General features: G+C 47.5%; 1 long non-coding RNA gene across 1 annotated transcript in view; it reads right to left on the reverse strand.

Moving 5' to 3' along the window:
* Nucleotides 1-547: 547 nt before the first annotated feature.
* LOC135970743 (uncharacterized) overlaps nt 548-21,544 on the reverse strand; it is a 29,658-nt gene continuing 8,661 nt past the window's right edge. The window contains exon 2 of the long non-coding RNA XR_010586603.1: nt 548-770. This is a non-coding gene — a long non-coding RNA (uncharacterized lncRNA). The remainder of the gene's footprint in view (nt 771-21,544) is intronic.

Here is a 21,544-nt window from a genome sequence, read left to right on the forward strand (position 1 = left end):
GAGGCAGAACAGTAAATGCAGCGACTAAAATCCAGAAACACCCATCTTGGTCCCCCTCCTCTTCCCCAGATTCCGACAGAACTCCAGAAAAAAACAAAACAAAACAAAACAAAACAAAACAAACAAAAAAAAACCCTGTAGCTGGCTGGGAGAAGACAGGTGAGCATAAAAGAATGGCATGTTTACCATCCATCCCTCAAAACTGTCCCTGTGGCCTTGTGGCAGATCCTCCACCCATGGGGACTCTGGATCTCATACCCTACCCCCTCTAAGCTCAGGAACAACTGGTGCATCTTTGTAGGGGCCAGGAGAACAGGTTGGAGTTCTCTGGGGAGAGAGGCCCAGAGGCCTAGGGGAGGAGGTAGAAATGGTCTGAAGTCAGGTGAGCTGTGCCACTGAGCCAGTCCTCAGTGGCAGCGAGATGAGGCTCCTCTTCCTCTGGGCTCACAGTTATTCTTCCTCTAGGCTCTGGCTATGGAGCAGAGGGTTGTTCCTGGCTGTCACCAAGTAGAAAGAAGAATGGGGTACAAGGACATGAGAGCTCAGCTTCTGACACCTGATTTTACCAACGTCTTTTATCCCGCCCTGTAATACCAAGCTCCAAGTCCCGGGAACTTGGATGGCAGAGTGCCAGGTCTCAGACACCCAGCCAAGGGGCAGTCCTGGAGCAGACACTTTGGACCTTGCCCTTGGCCCAGTGTCGACACACTGTGGAAGCTCTTCCCCTGGTCCATTAGCTGTTTGACATCTTCTCCAGGTTCTGTTGAGGGCTAAGGACAAAGGGGATGTTAGTATATGACCGCCAACCCACAGCAAAGGTCTTCCTGCTTCCAGCCAGAGACTCCCATGCACAACTCCTCAGGCCAACACCACCTGCTCCCAGCGGTGGGACTGAAGTTTTGGTCTCCTCCCAGCCCTGTGAGGTCAACTGACCAAGTGCTGACACTCCCTGCCCACCCCCTCTCTTTGCACAGGAGGCAGAGAGCTTGAACCACCTGGGTCATCTCCTGGTCATCCACCATGAAATTGAGCCCCTCTGGGTTACTTGTCCAAGGCCCCACTAGTAAGTGGTCACTAGGGTGGCACCATCCACTGCTGGAGAGGGTGGGGAATGTAGCATCCTCTTGAATGTATGCCAAATAAGGAATCCAGGTGGGCAGAGCTGGGGATGGGTTTAGTGCAGATGATACTCGGTGAGCCCCTGGACCCTGGATGCAAAGCTGAAGTGAAGGGTGCTTGGGGAGCCCTGGCACATAGTGCACAAGGTACCTAGTGAGCCCCTGGTACACAGTTGAAGCCCAAGGTGCTTGGTGAGCCCCGGATGCACAGTCTGACGGGAAGGGCACTTGGTGAGACAGGAGCTGGAGATCAAGTCCTCAGCTGCAGCTGATGCCTGGCTGAAGCACACTCTTTAAAGGGGCCACATGGCTCAGAGTTCTGATGTCCTTGCTGTTGAAAAGTGGCCTGGCTGGGCGCGGTGGCTCAAGCCTGTAATCCCAGCACTTTGGGAGGCCAAGACGGGCGGATCATGAGGTCAGGAGATCGAGACCATCCTGGCTAACATGGTGAAACCCCGTCTCTACTAAAAAATACAAAAATAAATAAATAAAATAAAAAAACTAGCTGGGCAACGTGGCGGGCGCCTGTAGTCCCAGCTACTCGGGAGGCTGAGGCAGGAGAATAGTGTAAACCTGGGAGGCGGAGCTTGCAGTGAGCTGAGATCTGGCCGCTGCACTCCAGCCTGGGCAACAGAGCCAGACTCTGTCTCAAAAAAAAAAAAAAAAAAAAAGTGGCCTGATGGGCCATGGGGCAACTGTTCAGAGTGGGTGTGGCGAGGGGTGGGGTGATCCCTGGGTGTGGATATCTGGATTTCCCTAACTCTGAAGTATTTGCCCTTCTCCAAAGCCAGGAGATCTAGACCCCTGCCCAGGATCTTGGCTAATTGCATAGCTTGTCCAGCCCCAGCTTAGATATGCTCTTCATTCAGCCCTGTGAAATATGCTCCTCATTCAGTCCTGTGAAGGCAGCACATCTGAATGGTTTGGCCTCCCGGACTTAGCAGGCCCAGAGTTGCAGGCAGAGTCTAGCCTCTCCCCGGCTTCATCACTCCCACCATGAAAGGGGAGGAAGGAGGGAGGGGCATAAGGGAAGCACTCACAGGATGAAGGTAGGACTGAAGTTCCAGGGCCAAAAAGTGAGGCTAGTTCAGGGACAGAGGGCATTCCCTCTTGTCTCTCTCCCCACCTCTCCTTCCACACAGAGGGAGGTAGCTGTCAAGCACCAAGGCCTCTAGATGTAAGAGGGAGGACAAGAAAGAATGGAGATGCCAGGTAGGTCATGAGGAGAGAAAGAAACAGAGTGGGGTGTGGAAGAGAGAGGCAGCGGTAGGGAGACAGAAACTCAGAAACGTCCCTATGCACAGCTGTAGAAGCTCTGAGGACACCCCGGGACATTTTACCCAGCCCTGCCCCTTTGATGTCTGTGGGTCTGTCCCCCAACCCTCCCCACTTGTGAACAACAGGGGGACTTTCTGCTCAGTCGTTTCCAGAGATGAGACAGGTCCCATCCTGGGGGCCCGCTCTGGCTCCCAGCTTCCCAGGTGTGTCACGCTGTGTCTTAAGCAGAACCGGACAGGAGAAGCAGGGTGGGCAGACACGCAGGAGGAGACAGGGGAGGATATAGATGAATCAGAGAAGACGAAGGTGGCAGCCAGGAGGAAATTCTGAGACTGTGAAGAAAGATTCTCAAGAAAATGAGACAAAAACGACAGAAGTTGACAGCAGGGTCAGACAAGAAGCGGAGAGGGAGAAGGGGCCTGGCCAGCATCCCTCCCTAGATGGCGGCGACTTCTGGGGCCTGGGAGGCACAGGTGTGAAGGAGGCAGGGGTACCTCTTTTGGAAGCAGAATTTCCCAGGGGAGAGACCTTCATGCTGGAAGGCCAAGAGCTGAAATAAGATAATGGATGCCCAGTGCTTTGTAAGCTATAAAGCACTATACAAATTATTGTCATTGTTATCTGGTTGTGATATCATTTACAAAGATATCGCAGAAGTACATTTAGTGACATGGAAAGATGGCCACGATGAACTGTGGCGTGAAAAGAGCAGGTTACAAATAATATAAATGATGCCATTTTTTACATTTCCATGTACAGATTCAGAAAAAAATATCTGGAAGCATAAATATGCATCTGGGTGATGAGTTGTGGATGATTTATATCTTCTTTTTGCTTCTCTGTATTTTCTCTTTGTGTTTTTTAAGGAACATACATTATTCATGCAGGGAAAAACAAGCAGTTTGCTTTGAAAAGAACAAGGCTTCCTGCCCAGAGGTCTGGGCTCAGGATGAGTGAACAGAGCCTTACAGCCCCCCGCTCTGCCCCCTCACTACCTGGGTGTGTACCACAGGCTGTCTCATACATACTCTCCAAGAAGAATTTTTTCCTCCATGTTTTAGGCTGGGCCAAAGTCCATTTTCTTGAATTCAGGATTGGCAGCATGTTTTTGTAGCCCTACCATGTCTTCCATCCCAGGAGACATAACACAGGTGGGAAGTAGAGAAAAGCAGACACTTCTCAGAGATTCCTAGCAACCCTAGGCTTACCCCAAGGGAGGCCAATAGCTCTCTGCTTACAGGATCTTTGGGGCCACAAAAAGTGAGGGCACCTTCCCCTCCCAACCCTGTGGGGTCGGCCTCTGCCTATAGTGGCTCAAACTCCTAAGTCTGGGTTCCCACACCCTTCCATTTCTCACACATTCCATGCCCATCACCCAGGCATGTCTCCTTTTTCCATTCCTTCCCTCATTCTCTGCCCACCCTTTCCTCCCAGTCTGAGTGTGGACTATCACACCCCTTGAGGCCTTCCCCAAATTCTTCCTCACCGGGATCCCACTCTCCTCTCTTTCCCAACCTAAAAATACAACCTCCCCGCCGCCACCTGCTCCACTCCTGAATCTCCTCCCCTAGAGCCACTCATCCCCACCTACCCAGAATAGTTTTTGTTCTGTTTCATGTTTTGTTTTGTTTGTTTGTTTGTTTGTTTGTTTGTTTGTTTGTTTGTTTTTGAGACACGGTCTCTATCACCCAGGCTGGAATGCAGTCAGAATAACATTTAACATCAGTAACTCCTTACACTGGCAAAGAGTTTTCTATTTCCAAATTAGACTTTTTAAAATCTACTTTAGAGAGGGCAGCATCAATGATCTGAGAAGCAAAATGACTCGCCTAAGATCACATAGCCAGTTACTGGAGGTCCAGCCCACATCCACTACCCCAATCTGCCTCGAGGACTGAGAATACAGCTGCATTTTCCTCTCTTGGCCTTCAGTCTCTGTCTATAGTTACAAATTGTATCTTCCCTGTCCCTAGGCTGTGGCATTTAAGCCTTCTACTTCTAGCTGCAACCTGCCTTTTCAGCGTCATGATATGCCCCAGCCTAATACAAAGCCCATGTTTCAATCAGTTTAGACTCTTCCCTGACAGCTTGTACCGTGTCACCTACCACCAAGCCTGGGACTTGCATCTTCTGAGACTGGCCTTCACATCTGTCCCCGTTCCCTCCTCTGCATCCTCGGTCTCTGTGGCTTCCCCATGATGCCCTTTCTGATCTCTATACTGCTCACAGGGCACTAAATACCTATTACCATACACAGCTATGGTATGAGTGTTAGGGGTCCCCTTAGGAAAACAGAAACCACTCTAGGTATTTCCACAGAGAGATAGTATTGAATATAAGGGATTGACTTTACTGGTGTGAAAGCATTGACAAGCGAAAAGAGAACACTAAGTAACACAGAGATAACTGCAGGAAGAAGCTAACTCCCCTAGGCTGGGGGAACAAAGAGGTGAGGCTGAGGTTGTGAGAGTCCAAAAATTCAAAGGGACCCTATAGAGGTGGGGTCTCTCAGAGGAGGAGGTGGTGCTGCCCAGCTGGTACCCCAGCAATACTGAAAGGAAACAAACAGAAAGAAGTGAGTCTCCCTGCAGTACCCACTACTGGCAGAACCTAACAGAGCAGGCAAAGGAGTCTGGGAAGTGTGGTTGGCAGAGTTTCAGCCCCAGCCTTACAGAGTAGAGTATAGAAGGGAGGGTTTAGAGCCAAGAAACAATAAGCAAGTGACCAGCATCGTGGTAGCTATTATTTTTCTTATACCTAAAATATATTGAGCACCTACCACATGTCTACGCTTGACATACCTTTTTTTTTTTTTTTTTTTTTTTTTTTTTTTTTTTTTTTTTTTTTTTGAGATGGAGTCTCGCTCTTGTTGCCCAGGCTGGAGTGCAGTGGTGCAACTTCAGCTCACTGCAACATCCACCTCCCAGGGTCAAGCAATTCTCCTGCCTCAGCCTCCCGAGTAACTGGGATTACAGGTGTACGCCACCATGCCCAGCTAATTTTGGTATTTTTAGTAGAGACGGGGTTTCACCATGTTGGCCAGACTGATGTCAAACTCCTGACCTCAGGTGATCCGCCCGCCTCGGCCTCCCAAAGTGCTGGGGTTACAGGCATGAGCCACCATGCCCAGCCTTGACATACACTTTAACACACAAAACAATCTGGTAAGCTCACACTATTGCTGACATTTACAGATGAGGAAACTGAGCCTTACAAAAGTCAAATAACTTGCTCAAAGTCCCACAACTAATAAATGGCAGAGCTGGGATTCAAAGTGAGATCGGTACACATATTTTCCACTGTATCACGCTGCGTACGTGATGCACCACTCTGGACCGAGAGGGCTTTGGAGATGGGTGGGCATAAGTCCTTATGAGCAGGATGGTGTCTGTATGGCCCCAGCACCAAAATGTCTTTAGCAAATAGTGATGTGTTGAATACCCACTCACAGCAGGTCCTGCAGTGGGTGAAGAAGTCTCACAAAGATGGGCAAGAACAAGCCCCTGCCCTGAGGGGCATGCTGTCTGCTGGGAGAGAAGATATGTAGACAAACAATTGCAGTACACCATGGTGAACCCTCATGGAGCTGTGTAAGAACCAAATGCTACAAGGGCACCATAAATGATGGAATGAGGATGATGAAACTCGTATCTTGATGCTTTCCTGCTGAAAATCCTTCAATGACTCCCCAATGCTGATGAGGTAAGCACATAGCTTGCAGGCAGGCCTACCTCTAGGCTTCATCTCTCAAGCCTCCTGCCCCTTCACACCCATACCATCCTCCAGAGGGCTTTGCAACTGTAAGCCTGCATGCCCTCATTCACTTTGCTCCTGCTACTCAGCATCCTCCACTCTCCTCCGCCTCTCCCTTCCCATATATCTTGAGGATCGCCTACTCCCCCTTTAAATCAGCTCTTTCAACTGCTGCCTCCTCTCTGAAGCCCTTACTGATTTCTCTTCCCCTTGCAATCTCATCCTAGGCAGAATAGACCACTCCTTCTTACACCCCTTCCCCCAAATCTTTGCTTCAAAGTTAAACTCCGAATGACCTGGATTTGTTTGCCTATATATCTTTCTTGCCTTCATGCCTCATTTATCTTTGTATCCCTTGAAACCATAACAAACTCCAGCGCATTCTAGGCTTCAAATAGATGCTTGATGAATTAATGACAACAAACCAATTAGGGGCAGAGAGTACAGAAAGGAAAAAATATACTACCTTGAGAGCCAGACCTGAACTGAATCTTGGTTCAACATACGTAACTAAAACTAGTTAAGTTTAGTTTGCTCCAGCAAACTTATTGGTAATTTACTTCAATCCTCAGGTTAAGTCGCCTGTCAAATGGAAAATCTACCACGTACCTCAGGACACATGATCCCTGAGCCAAAGCATCAGCTGGACCAGCTGCCTCTTCTGTCAGGTGCTCAGGGATGATGTTGGGACCAGATGTGAGGACCTCAGTCCCTGGGGCTACACTAGGAAGTCTGGAGGCCTGACTGCCATGACTCCTCCTCAGCCACCAAGTCTACACTCAGCCACGACAGAGGAGGGAAGAGTGAAACCCTTCAATCTCCCCTCCCCTCTAGCCCTCTAGTTCCAGTGCTCAGAGTCTGTGAGATCCTCAATTCCCTCTAACATCTTTCTGCCCTAACCATCACATCCTCTAGTTGCTGTGATACCTTCAGCTTCATGGGTCCCTCAGAACATCTGGAGCCTCCTTGGGTTCTCTTGGGTATCTCTTGGTATCCTTGAGACCACCAGGATACCAAGCAGTTTCCCTCCCTGATGACTGCCAAGCAGTCCTGGAACTTGGCTGTCAAGTCGCCAAGCACTCTCTCTGCCAGCCTCTCCACATTCCCAGGCTCTCTTGTTCTCTTCACCATCCCTCTCCACCCCCTCCATGTACTGCCGGCTCTGACCCAGAACCATCTGGACACACGGCCACCTGACACAGGACTACAGCTGCTGCGGGGCTCCTCCCCCTGCCCTCCTGTCACCGTTGCCCCAGCCAGTTCATTGCAATTCAGTCTAACAGCAAATTCAGCCTCAGGAAACTTCTGGCAGCAAAGTACACATTGCAGAAGAGAGAAGGAGAGAAGGGGGAAAGGCAAGCTGATCTGACCCAGCGTGCTCCTGCCACAGCTCCAAGTGACCCCCCTGCCTCCACATCCTTGCTAAAGCCCTTCCCTATGCTCGGGACACCCTCTCCACCCATGACTTCTTATTGGGATTCTGCTTAGCTCTCAAGGCCCAGCCCAGATGCCCCCAGACTGCACTCTCTTGAGTCTCCTCCCCTTCTCTCTAGGATGTAAGCCCCTCGAGGAGAAAGGATGACATTTGGGAGCCCTTTCAGGGCTCTGCAGCATGCAGGGTTGAAGGGAGAGATAAAACCAGAGGGGAGACCTGAGGTCTGACCTTCAGCCCTAGTCAGCAAGAACAAGAAGGTTGCTAAATGCTCTCTTCAGGATTCTGGGGGCTGGTAGAAAAGAAAGGAAGAAAATACCCAAGCCTCTGATGGCTGGCACATCCATTTGCTGATAGAATCCCAGAACCCTGCCGGGCACAGTGGCTCACGCCTGTAACCCCAGCACTTTGGGAGGCCAAGGTGGCAGGATCACCTGAGGTCAGGAGTTCGAGACCAGCCTGACCAACATGCCGAAACTCCATCTCTACTAAAAGTACAAAAATTGGCCGGACCTGGTGGTCCACGCCTGTAATCTCAGCTACTCGGGAGGTTGAGGCAGGAGAATCACTTGAACCAGGAGGCAGAGGTTCCAGTGAGCAGAGATCACACCACTGCACTCCAGTCTGGGTAACAGAGCAAGACTCTGTCTCAAAAAAAAAAAAAAAAAAAAAAAAAAGAATCCCACCTCTCTTCTAGAAAGGTCTTCTTCCCCCATTTACCAGACAGCAACTGAAGCTTGGAGAGATTGCCCAGGTTCACCTGGGCACAAGGGTGGAGGAGGGGTGAAGACATAATAAGAGAGGCTATTTCCCAGCTAACTCTATCCCAGTGAAATGTCGAGGCACACCGGAAATTCCTGTCAGTCTCATAAGCTGGGCTGCATGTAGACAATGCTGTCATGGAGCGCTCAGCTGTTCCAGTGTCCAAGACAGCCCTCTCTGTTTGACAGAGCTGCTGTCCTGGGCCCAGGCTTCCACGCGCAGAGTAATTGATTCCATTTTAAAGGTATTGCAGTGATTACAATGTGTATCAAAGTGGTAAGCACGTTTCCAGAAGTGGGCTGTGCAAAGCAGAGTTCAGGCCATGCAGCACGGAGCCACAGATGGGCAGTGCTGAGACTGCCCTGTTGCCTGAAGAGCAATGCTTAGACAGCAGGCTTCAGAGAGAATGGCAATCAGGTGTTTGAATGCCAACAATCAGACTCACTGCTCTCCTTGTTTGGCCCTTTTCAAATAGAAAAAGACAACTGGGCCAAGCGCAGTGGTTCACGCCTGCAATCCTAGAACTTTGGGAGGTCGAGGCTGGTGGATCACCTGAGGTCAGGAGTTCAAGACCAGCCTGGCCAACACGGTGAAACCCACATCTCTACTAAAAATACAAAATTAGCCAGGTGTGGTGGCGGGCACCTGTAATCCCATCTACTCGGGAGGCTGAGGTAGGAGAATCCCTTAGAACCTGGGAGGCAGAGGTTGCGTGAGCTGAGATTGTGCCACTGCACTCCAGCCTGGGTGACAAAGCAAAACTCTGTCTCAAAAAAAGGAAAAAAGAAAAAGACAACTGGTTTGAGTCTGGGGGTCGATACTTGGGTGCAAGCAGTCCTACTCCTTAAAGTGTCATCCGACCCAGAGCTGGGCCCAGTGAGAGACCGTCCATCCCCAAGGGCCTCCCTGTCCAAAAGGCCGGATCCTGAAGGTGGCCAGGACTCTGGAACTCTCTGCAGAACCTGGGCTGGGGAGGCAGACTTCTGGGCTGGAGGGACCTGTGCAGTCACTCCACAGCCCTCCCCACTGCCTTTTTAGTTCCTCCCCATCTTCGGTCCTGCTCTGCTCCACCCCAGAACTGAAGAGGGGGATAAGGGATGCGGGGAGCCTTGTTCTGTGGCTGTGCTATGTGCTCTAGGTGGTGGCACCCACTGTCCCTGTTGGGACACTCTCCCTAGAGCTTGAATGGCTGGCTTCTCACCTGTCACCTCATGGAGAAGCCTTCCAAAAGCATCACCTACCCTACATCTAACACCCTACACTGTCATCCTCATACCTCCTATTCGCTCCTATTGTGAGCTGAAATCACTTTTCCTATTTGTTCATAAGTTTATTTCTCTCTCCCCCACCAGAAGAAAGGCTCCCAGAGAGCAAGGCTGTGCACATCTTGTTTGCTGCTATATCCCCAGGGCCTGGCACTGCCAGCTACATCAAGGGAGGGCTCCACTCTTGAATGAGCCGACTGGATGGACTTCCACTTCTTACTACTCCTCTAAGGATATGATAAATAGAACAATGATAATAATTCCAGCCTGACAGCAGCAGCCTTTTACAGTTGACAAAGCAATGCACTGAGTCACTGGTCATTTCCTACGTACAATGACTTAGTCTGGGTTGTTCCCATTTTACATATGGGGAAACTGAGGCTCAGAGGGCCTCTAGGATTTGCCACAAGCCACACAGCCATTCTGGTGGCAGAGCAGAGACTCAAAAAGACCCTGACTCCCACCACTCTCCTTCCATAGCCTCACAGTCATCCATACAGGGAAGGGTAAACCACAGCTCCTTCTTCCTCATCATCCTCGTCCATGCGGGTGCCCGTGGCAAACACAGGCGTGTGAGTGAAGAATTATCTGCCACACACAGAGGCCGACCCACGCCTGTGCATGGAGAGAAGCACGGAGGCAGCCTGTGAGGCAGCCCAGCTGGGAGCATGGAAGAGGAGTCAGCACAAGCCGCCTCTCCCCGGAGGGGCTGTTATCCTCTAAACCTTCCTTTTCTTCCTTTCTTTGCTTTTTTTTCCTCAAAATGTCAATACATAGTTATTCAGCATATCCTGCATGCCAGCATTTTACCAGGCACTGAGAATTCAACATAAATAAGACAAGGTTACCACCTCAGAGTGGAAACAAATGAAGAAAATAAACTCGAAACCTATCACTTCTGTCATTGATTTATTGTCTATTCAAGTAAGTCAGTTGATCTTTGAGCCCACTATAATATATTAAAAACCAAGCAAATGATCTAATTTATCAATATCAATAATAATATTACAATTGCAAATGGCCTTATAATTTTCAAACATTGGATATATTATAGGCTGGATGTGATGGCTCATGCCTGGAATCCCAACACTTTGGGAGCCTGAGGCAGGAGGATCACTTGAGCCCAGGAGTCAGGAGTTTGAGGCCAGCCTGGGCAACATAGACCCCCATCTCTTAAAAAAAAAAAAAAAAAAGATATATTAATATACTACATAACATTTTGTGAAATAAGTTTTTTTCATACCTTCATAAGAACAAGGAATGATTTTACTAGGCCTGGCTCATTATAAATTCATGCACTAATTCTATAATAAAGCCTGATTTAGAAACCCAGTCAGACACATGGCAGACCCACAGAGAAAAAGTAGCTGTTGAAGTCAGGACCAGAAGCTGACCATTTCAGGTTCATAATCTCTCGCTTCCATTTCACTTCTTTTGTTACTTAATTTTTCTTTTTTTCTTTTTTTTTTTTTTTTTTTTTTGAGACAGAGTCTTGCTCTGTCGCTCAGGCTGGAGTGCAGTGGCGCAATCTCAGCTCACTGCAAGCTCCGCCTCCCAGGTTCACGCCATTCTCCTGCCTCAGCCTCCTGAGTAGCTGGGACTACAGGCACCTGCCACCACACCCGGCTAATTTTTTGTATTTTGAGTAGAGACGGCATTTCACCATGTTAGCCAGGATGGTCTCGATCTCCTGACCTCGTGATCCGCCCGCCTGGGCCTCCCACAGTGCTGGGATTACAGGCGTGAGCCACCGAGCCTGGCCACTTGTTACCTAATTTTTCAATTAGAAGTAAGAGGCACTAATATGCAGCCAGGCAGAGTGGCTCGTGCCTTTAATCCCAGCACTTTAGAAGACTGAGGCAGGAGGATCAATTGAGCCCAGGAGTTCAAGACCAGCCTGGGCAACATAGCAAGACCCATCTCTACAAAAAAATTAAAAAACAAGCTAGATGCAGTGGCTCACGCCTGTCATCTCAGCACTTTGGGAGGCTGAGGCATGTGGATCACCTGAGGTCAGGAGTTCAAGACTAGACTTGCCAACATGGTGAAACCCCATCTCTACTAAAAATACAAAATTAGCCAGGCATGGTGGCACACACCTGTAATCCCAGCTACTCAGGAGGCTGAGGTAGGAGAATCCCTTAGAACCCAGGAGGTGGAGGTTGCAGTGATTCAAGATAGCACCACTGCACTCCAGCATGGGCGAAAGAGGGAGACTCTGTCTCAAAAAAAAAAAATTTAAATTAAAAAATAAAAATTAACTGGGTGTGGTGGTGTGCACCTGTGGTCCCAGCTACTTGGGATGCTGAAGTGGAAGGATTGCTTGAGTCTGGGGGTTCAAGGCTGCGGTGAGCTGTGATTGTGTCACTGTACTCCAGCCTGAGTGACAGAGAGAGATCCTGTCTCAAAAAAATAAAGCAAAAGTTAATATGCAATAGTTATTTTTTTTCCCCCAGAAGTGAACTCCAAAACAGGGAGCTGAGTTTTTATTTACTTTTGCATGTTTGGTGAACTGTAGGCATAGAATCGGTGTTGACTACATAGATACAGGAAGAGTAACTATAAAGTAATGCTTTGGCTCTACAAATGCTTAGAACTGTTCAGAGAAAAGGCATTATGCGAAATCTAAGATATCCCACTGCTCCTTTCAGTAGTGTTGTGGGAGTATGTTATGATTGCTCATGATGTTGGCAAAGCACATTCTGCTGAAAGAAAAACTACTTGCAAAAAGATACTATGGTTCTGCAAATGAGTGCATGTTTTGGGTTTAAAAGGCTGCAAACATACGTTCCTGCAAGGGTAGGGTTTGGGCTGGTGGTTAGAAAAACATCCTGGATTCCGGTTTCTTAAAGCTTGAAACTCAACTGGAAGCAGGGGCGTGTGCCTCTGGCCCCAGCTACTGAGAGTTCAAGTCTAGCCTGGACAACATAGCAAAACCCCAGCTCTTAAAACAACAAACCAAAAAAAGCTTGAAACGGGTCTTCTCAGGGCAACTCCACACAGAGCTCTTTTGCTCTAGTAATAGTTCAAGGCTTTGGAAAGTCCTGCTCCTTTTCCTTTCTCCTCAGGTGTCTTTACCATGAACTCATTCCGTGGAAAAGCAGTTGGCAGGGCCCACCCATCCGTGGGGGGTTGCGTCCGTAACTCTTTGGCAGCTATACTGGCTATTGATTGAGATCCCAAAATCTGATACCAGGTCATCTTGTTCTAATCCCCACTTCTTTTCTGTGTGACCCTGGGCAAGTCATTTAACCTCCTCAAGTCTCAGACTTCCTGTCTGTAAAGTGGGGAGAATAATAATAGCACCCACTTCATGGACCAGTTATAAGGGCAGGTGAGTTCAGACCGGTAAAGCGCTTAGCACAGCGTTTGCTCATGGCAAGCAGGACATGACAGTATATCTCTCTCCACCTCCATGGTCTACAAGTTCCAAACTGGAAGCCCCAGGTTCAGATTGATGTTCTTATTGTGTGACTGAAGCTAAGTCTCTTGACCATGATCTCAATTTTCTCACCTGTAAAATGGCGCCAGGTAATCGTTAAATAAGGCAAGACTAGGCCTTGGCAGTTATTTGTCAAATAATAACTGAGTATACAAGGTAATGATGGGCCGTTGTTAAGGTCTGGACACAAAGGGCAGGATGGTAAAAATTAAAACTCATCAGTTTTGTTCCCTGAAAGCTGACAGTAGGATTAAAAAAGTGAAGAACTCTGTATGATCCACTGTGCATATTATTCTTGCTATATTGGACACAGACCTCCTCAGATTCCCTCCATCACCACATTCTTTCCAAAAGCCTCATCCTAGAACTTGTTATAAAGGACAAGATGTTGCACCCTGCGCTTCCTAGCACTGAGAAAGAGGCAAGGCATTTACTTGGCCTCTTTGGATTTTGGAGGCAAGATATGCTGCACTTGAGAATCTCGTTCAACCTAGTTATTGGGTGACCCGGAATTCAAGCAGCTGATTCAAGCGAGTCCCAAGATAAGAAAGGTCCCTACTGAGCTGGGTGCAGGGTGCCATACCTGTAATCCCACCACTTTGGGAGGCCAAGGCGGGTGGATCACCTGAGGCCAGGAGTTCGAGACCAGCCTGGCCAACATGGAGAAACCCTGTCTTTACTAAAAATACAAAATTAGCTGGGCATGGTGGCACATGCCTGTAATCCCAGCTACTAGGGAGGCTGAGGCAGGAGAATCGCTTGAACCCGGGAGGCGGAGGTTGCAGTGAGCTGAGAAGCGCCATTGTACTCGAGCCTGGGCGACAAGAGAGAAACTCTGTCTCAAAAAAAAAAAAAAGAAAACCAGAAAGAAAGGTCCCTACCACCATTCAGGCTGTGGCACAAGCTGCTCTGCCTCCTGGATTATGTGACCCAGCATGTCCAGTGGTGCTGGAATCACCATAGTGGATAAAGGATGGAGTCTTTGGTGAGCTTCCAGGGAGAACTGTAGCACACACCCTAGAGTTCTAGAATAACCCTCCCACGTTATCTCTGACAAAGATGTCATGCTCTCTCTGACAAAGAATTACACTCTGAAAAATAGCTATAGTATGCTCTTGAGCCCTAGCAGAGACTAAGTGCCTGACCAATGGGCACCAAGTGACCATTCAGCCTGAGATGGCCATCCTAAGCTGAATGATGGGTCATAAGGTTGGACATCCAAGGCAGCAATCCATTACGTGATGGGAGCGATACATTCAAACCAGGCTCAAGCTGGTTCAGAGCACATAAGTAAATTGCATGAGCAGGTGGTGGCCCAGACTCCTAAATCACCTGCCTCTATTTCACTACTTCTTCAGTCCACATGTATGTCCTCTGGGCAAGGGTGGGTAGGGGGTCCATATAACCAACTGATAAATGTGCCAGGATGATATGCTGGTGCTAACAGCACTGTGGCTCCACTCGGGAGGTCCCTGAAGAACAACAGTAAAGGAGAATCCTGCCAGGGATCAGAGCTGCAAGCATGTAGCTGGTCATCCACTTTGCATATGGGAAGCGATAGTCCAGGGTAAGAATATACACTGACTACGAGGAAGTGGCACCTGGCCTGGCCAACTGGGCAGAGCTCTGAAAGCAATAAAATGGAAAGACTGGAGAAAAGAAAGTCTGAGAAAGACATAGGGTATGGCAGGGCCAGGACTAGGGAGCGTTTGCACAATCCTAAGGATGAGTGCCTCCCTAGGAACCTACTTGCCTCATCCAGGCCCAGCCCTGGCAGATGGGCCTATGGAAGTGGGCGCACAGGGTGCAGATCTCTGGGACTCACATTAATGCCCACCAAAGAGCATCTATCACTGGGGAGGCAGTGAACAACCCGCTGGGCAGGATAACTCATCCTGTAGATGTTAACCAGCCTTTCCCTTCAGCCACCTGTTCCCCCAGTGCTGGCACAATGGGCTGATCAACATAGTGGACGTGGTGACTTTTCATGGGCTCAAGATCATGGACATCTTCTCACTAAGGTGCAGAGCTACAGCCAAGCACCAAACTTGCTGGCAGCAGATTGGCACTGAGCCCTATACCTGGTACTATTCCTTAGCAGGGAGAGAAAACATCCAGCCATAAGGTAACAGGTTGATGACATCAGACCCCTTCCTCTTTTGAGGGAGCAGTGATGTGTCCTTACCAGAATGATTACAAACTCCAGCAGCACCCTCCATGTGCTTACAGAATGCCTGATCTCTCAGCATGGTATCCCACATCACAGTGCCTCAGACCAAGGAACCCATTTCACAGCAAAGAGGCACAACAACAGGCTCGCGATCACAGGGTGGACTGGTACTTCCCCATCACCCATAATTAGTCAGCTTGATGGAATGATGGGGTGGCCTGTTGAAGGCTCAGGAAGGCACCATCTGGGGAACAACCCTATGTGGGGTTGGAGCCCTCTCCTCCAGGATGGAGCTTGAAACTGAACTGGATGTGGTGGTGTGTGCACAATATTGTACTGTGTCCCCTATGATCAGAATACACAGAACTGGATATCAAGGACTGGAATCAGAAATGGCTCCTCTCACTATTACATCCAGCAACTTATTTGTGAATGTGTGCTTCCCTTCACCATCATCTTGGGATCCTCCAGGGTACAGGTCTTAGTTAACAGAGGTAGAAGAATTGTACCAGTTGACACAGTAAGAATTCCATTGAACTGGCAGCAGCAACTACCACCTTTTCACTTGGGGATGCTCATGCAGTGGACCAACAGGCAAAGGAAGGAAGTTCCTATACCGACTGGGATCATCAATTATGGTTACCATGAGGAGCTAAATTAGCTGCCACACCATGAGTCAAGGAGAATGTCTTGTACCCAGGGACTCTCTGGGACATCTCTGAATAGTTTCATGTGTCTAGTGTTGACTGTGAATGGGCTGCTACCACAACCAACAAGGACAGGGCAACTAGAGATCTACATCTTTTGGCAGTGAAGGTCTGGATCACCCTACCAGGAAAACAGCTCACACTAGATGAGGTGCTAAGTGAAGGTGGAGCATCTGGAATAGAGGAGGGAAATGATGAATATCAATTAGAGCCTCTGGACTAGCTACAACTAAGAAAGCTATAGCTTTTTTTTTTTACTAATCTTTTCACCTTGGTCTTTGAGAAAAACACTTTTTTTCCTCAGTGATGGGCTCTTGCTCTGTCACCCAGACTGGAGTGCAGTGGTGGGATCACAGCTCACTGCAGCCTCCAACCCTTGAGCTCAAGCGATTCTTCCACCTCAGCCTCACAAGTAGCTGGGACTACAAGTAGCACACCACCATACCTGGCTATTTTTTTTCTTTATTTGTTATAGAGACAGGGTCTTGCTTTGTTACCCAGGCTGGTCTCCAACTCCTGGCTTCAATCAAGAGAAAAACACTCTTGACTATTACCTTGAAGGGGACCCTGTGACTGGCAGGACCTGTAGCTCCCTTCTTGAGGAATAAGTAAGGAACTAGGAATGTTGCACAGGACAAGTTGAAACCCAATATTATCATCCGGGAGCTGAACATAATAAGAGGGCACAGGGGGTGGACCGTGTTGGACACAAATTGTGTATGCTTCCTTAGATTCTTTTAATTGACTCTTTCTTTCCAAAAGGGTTGCCAGCCTCCCAAACTACCACCACCTCTATCAGAGCCCTTTTTTGTGGCCAGAGCTGCCTGGAGTCAAAGCTGTAGTCCTAGGGACGCATGGTCTTCACACTCACATGTTGAGGCTGTCTCTCTGAGTCATCCCTCTATTTCTGATTAAAATCAAACATCACACATGGGCCATGGCATCTGGCTTCCCAAGTGGACACCAAGGTCCAAAGGATGAAACCTCTATGTCAGTTCCTATAGGATAACCTTGACCAATGGGAAATGGGAAGCACCAGGGAGTTGGGCAGATAAATTGCTCCTCCTTTCTCCCTTCTGTGGATTACTCCAACATGTGATTTCACTCTGCACCCTGTCTGAAGAAAGTTCTCCTTGCCAAGTGAAATGCTTTCCAAGCAACTGGCCACTGCACTTTGCAGCTCATTTTGAAGTAGCCAATGCAGTAACATTGTTTGCATCTGTTTTTTGCTTCACTTCTCCTTTCCTCACCACTCTGAGCTTTGTCTCCCTCTTCTAGAAACAACTTTCCCCACCTTCTTCGACCCTACTCATCCTCCACAACTCAGCTAAATCTCAAGTCTTCTGACATCTCAACCCCCTATGTGCACACATACACACACACACACACACACACACACACACACACACACCCCCCAGGCTAAATTAGGGGCTTCTGGGGGGGGGTTCCCGTAGCAGCAGCCTACACCACTAACCCACTACAAGCTTTAATAAGTATCTGCTAGGAAAATCCTGCCAAAGCAATCAGACAAGGGAAAGAAATAAAGGGCATCCAAATTGGAAATCAAACTGGAGGTCAAACTATTGCTGTTTGCCAATAATATGATGGTACACCTAGAAAACCCTAAAGACTCAACCATAAAGATCCTAGATCTGATACATTCAGTAAAGTCTCAGGATACAAAATCAATGTACATAAATCAGTAACACTGCTGTACACCAACAACGACCAACCTAAGAATCAAATCAAGAACTCAATCCCTTTTACAACAGCTGCAAAAACAAACAAACAAACAAAAAACTTAGGAATGTACTTAACCAAGGAGGTTAAAAATCTCTGTAAGGAAAACTACAAGGAACTCTACAAGGAAAACTCTACAAGGAACTCTACAAGGAAAACACTGCTGAAAGAAATCAGAGATGACACAAACAAATGGAAACACATCCCATGCTCACGGATGGTAAGAATCAATATTGTGAAAATGACCATACTGCCCAAAGCAATCTACAGATTCAATGCAATTTCCATCAAATACCTTCATCATTCTTCACAGCACTAGAAAAAACAATCCTAACATTCACATGGAACCAAAAAAAAGCCCATATAGCCAAAGCAATACTAAGCAAAAAGAACAAATCTGGAGACGTCACATTATCCAGCTTCGAATTATACTACAAGGCTATAGTTATCAAAACTGCATGGTACTGGTATAAAAATAGGCATGTAGACCAATGTAAGAGAATAGAGAACCCAGAAATAAAGCCAAATACATACCACCAATTGATCTTTGACAAAGTGTACAAAAACATAAATTGGGGGCGCTGGACGTGGTGGCTCATGCCTGTAATCTCAGCACTTTGGGAGGCCAAGGCAGTCAGATGGCTTGAGCTCAGGAGTTCGAGACCAGCCTGGGCAACATGGCAAAACCCCATCTCTACAAAAAGTACAAAAATTAGCCGTGTGTGGTGGTGCATACCTGTAGTCCCAACTACTTGGGAGACTAAGGTGGGAGGATCGCTTGAGCCCAGGAGGTTGAGGCTGCAGTGAGCCGAGATCGTGCCACTGCTTTCCAGCCTGGGTGACAGAGTGAGACCCTGTTTCAAAAAATAAACAAATAAATAGATTGGGGAAGGACACCCTATTCAATAAACGGTTCTGAGTAAACTGGCAAGCCACATGTAGAAGAATGAAACTGGTTCCCCATTTCTCACCTTATAATAAAATCAACTCAAGATGGATTAAAGACTTAAATCTAAGGCCTGAAACCATAAAAATTCTAGAAGATAACATCCAAAAAACTCTTCTGAACATTGACTTAGGCAAATAATTCGTGACTAAGACCCCAAAAGCAAATTCAACAAAAACAAAAATAAATAGATGGGGAACTAATTAAACTAAAAAGCTTCTGAATAGCAAAAAAAGTAATCAGCAGAGTAAACAGACAACCCACAGAGTGGGAGAAAACATTCTCAAACTGCATCCAACAAAGACTAGTGCCCAGAATCGCAAGGAACTCAAATCAGCAAGAAAAAAAACAAATAGGCCAGGCGCGGTGGCTCATACGTGTAATCCCAGAACTTTGGGAGGTTGAGGTGGGTAGATCACCTGAGGTCAGGAGTTCGAGAACAGCCTGACCAACATGGAGAAACCCCATCTCTACTAAAAATACAAAATTAGCCAGGCGTGGTGGCGTATGCCTGTAATCCCAGCTACTCAGGAGGCTGAGGCAGGAGAATCGCTTGAACCTGGGAAGCGGAGGCTGCAGTGAGCCAAGATCATGCCATTGCACTCCAGCATGGGCAACAAGAGTGAAACTCCATCTAAATAAAAATAAAAATAAAAAATAATAATCCCATCAAAAAGTGAGCAAAGGACATGAATAGACATTTCTCAAAAGAAAGTATACAAACAGCCAACAAACATGAAAAAATGCTCAACATCACTAATCATCAAGGAAATGCAAATTAAAACCACAATGAGACACCACCTTATTTCTGCAAGAATGGCCATAATTAAAATGTCAAAAAAACAATAGATGTGGCGAGGTGCGGTGGCTTATGCCTGTGATCCCAGCGCTTTGGGAGGCTGAGGCAGGGGTATCACCTGAGATCAGAAGTTCGACCAACCCCATTTTTTCTACTAAAAATACAAAAATTAGCCAGGCATGGTGGCATTCACCTGTAGTCCCAGCTACTCAGGAGGCTGAGGCAGGAGAATCACTTGAACCTGGGAGGCAGAGGTTGCAGTGAGCTGAGATCGCACCACTGCACTTCAGCCTGGGTGACAGAGTGAGACTTCATCTTAGACACAGACACACAGACACACACACACAAATAGATGTTGGCATGGATGTGGTGAAAAGGGAACAGTTTTACATTGCTGGTGGGAATGCAAATTAGTACAACCACTATGAAAAACAGTATGGATATTCCTTAAAAAACAAAAGTAGAAATACCATTATTTCCAGCAATCCCACTACTGGGTGTCTATTCAAAGGAAAAGAAGTCCTTCTATAAAAAAGACACATGCACACACATGTTTATAGCAGCACAATTTGCAATTGCAAAGATATGAAACCAACCTAAGTGCCCATCAACCAAAGAGTGGATAAAGAAAATGTGGTGTATCTGCATCATGGAGTACTACTCAGCCATAAAAAGGAACGAAACAATGTCTTTTGCAGCAACTTGGTTGGAGCTGGAGGCCATTATTCTAAGTGGAGTAACTCAGGAATGGAAAACCAAATATCGTATGTTCTCACTTATAAGTGGGAGCTAAGCTATGAGGACACGAAGGCATGAGAGTGATATAAGGGAATTTGGGGACTTGGGGGGAAGGTTGGGTGAAGAGTAAAAGACTACATATTGGGGACAGTGTACACTGCTTGGGTGACAGGTGCATTAAAATCTCAGAAATCACCACCAGATAACTTATCCGTGTAACCAAAACCCAACTGAACCCCAAAAACTATTAAAAATTTAGAACACGTTTTTAAAAGTAAGAAAACAGTACATAATTTTTTGAAAAACAGTAAGTCTTGGCAAGTACATCTCCCCCACCTGACATCTTGAGACAAAAGTTTTTTTCCTCTCTGAGTTCTCAGTACCAAGAACAGTGCACAGCACATAGTCATGAACCTTTGGCCTAAATCACAGTGAAATTAGTGAAAGGAAGTCTAGCTTCTAGTCCCAGCATTCATACCAACTTCTTAGCCACTGAAAGGCCCTGGCCAAGACACTCCTCTGAGCTTCTGGTAAATGGGGATAATGTTCCTGTCCCCTTCTTAGTTTGTGAAGATCAATTCAGAGAGAAATGGGGTTGGTCCTTTGGTATGGTGGGAAGTCTAAGCACATTGAAAGTTTAAGACATCAGCACCAGCCAATGCAGTGGCTCACGCCTGTGGAGGTCAAGGTGGGTGGATCACTTGAGGTCAGGAGTTCAAGACCAGCCTGGCCAACATGGTGAAACACTGTCTCTACTAAAAATACAAAAATCAGCCTGGTGATTGGTGGTACAACCTTGGTGGTGCAAGCCTGTAATCCTAGCCACTCGGGAGGCTGAGGCACAAGAATCCCTTGAACCTGGGAGGTGGAAGTTGCAGTGAGCTGAGATTGTGTCACTGTAGTCCTGCTAGACTCCGTCTAAAAAAAAAAAAAAAAAAAAAAGACATCAACAGTGAGGTTATTAACAGCAACTGCTGATAGTGTTGATACTAATGATGACCAGCTTAGCTGGAGGAATTCTCCTTCCTTCCTCCAGGATTGCCTGGTTTTTCCCTAACTCAGTTCCATTATCTGCTGAATGATGGAATCCAGTCCCCCTCCTCTCTAACCCCTTGTCTCATAAATTTCTTTTTTTATTATTAATTTTTAAAAATAGAGATGGGGTCTCACTGTGTTGCCCAGGGCTGATCATGAACTCCTGGGCTTAAGCGATCCTCTCGCCTGAGCCCCCCAAAGTACTGGGATTACAGGCGTGAGATACCATGCCCAGACTCATAGATTTCTTTTTTTTTTTTTTTTTTTTTGAGACGGAGTCTCGCTGTGTCCCCCGGGCTGGAGTACAGTGGCGCGATCTCGGCTCACTGCAAGCTCCGCCTCCCGGGTTCACGCCATTC

Source organism: Macaca fascicularis, chromosome 1 (genome assembly GCF_037993035.2).
Source record: "Macaca fascicularis isolate 582-1 chromosome 1, T2T-MFA8v1.1".
NCBI classification, from domain to species: Eukaryota; Metazoa; Chordata; class Mammalia; order Primates; family Cercopithecidae; genus Macaca; species Macaca fascicularis.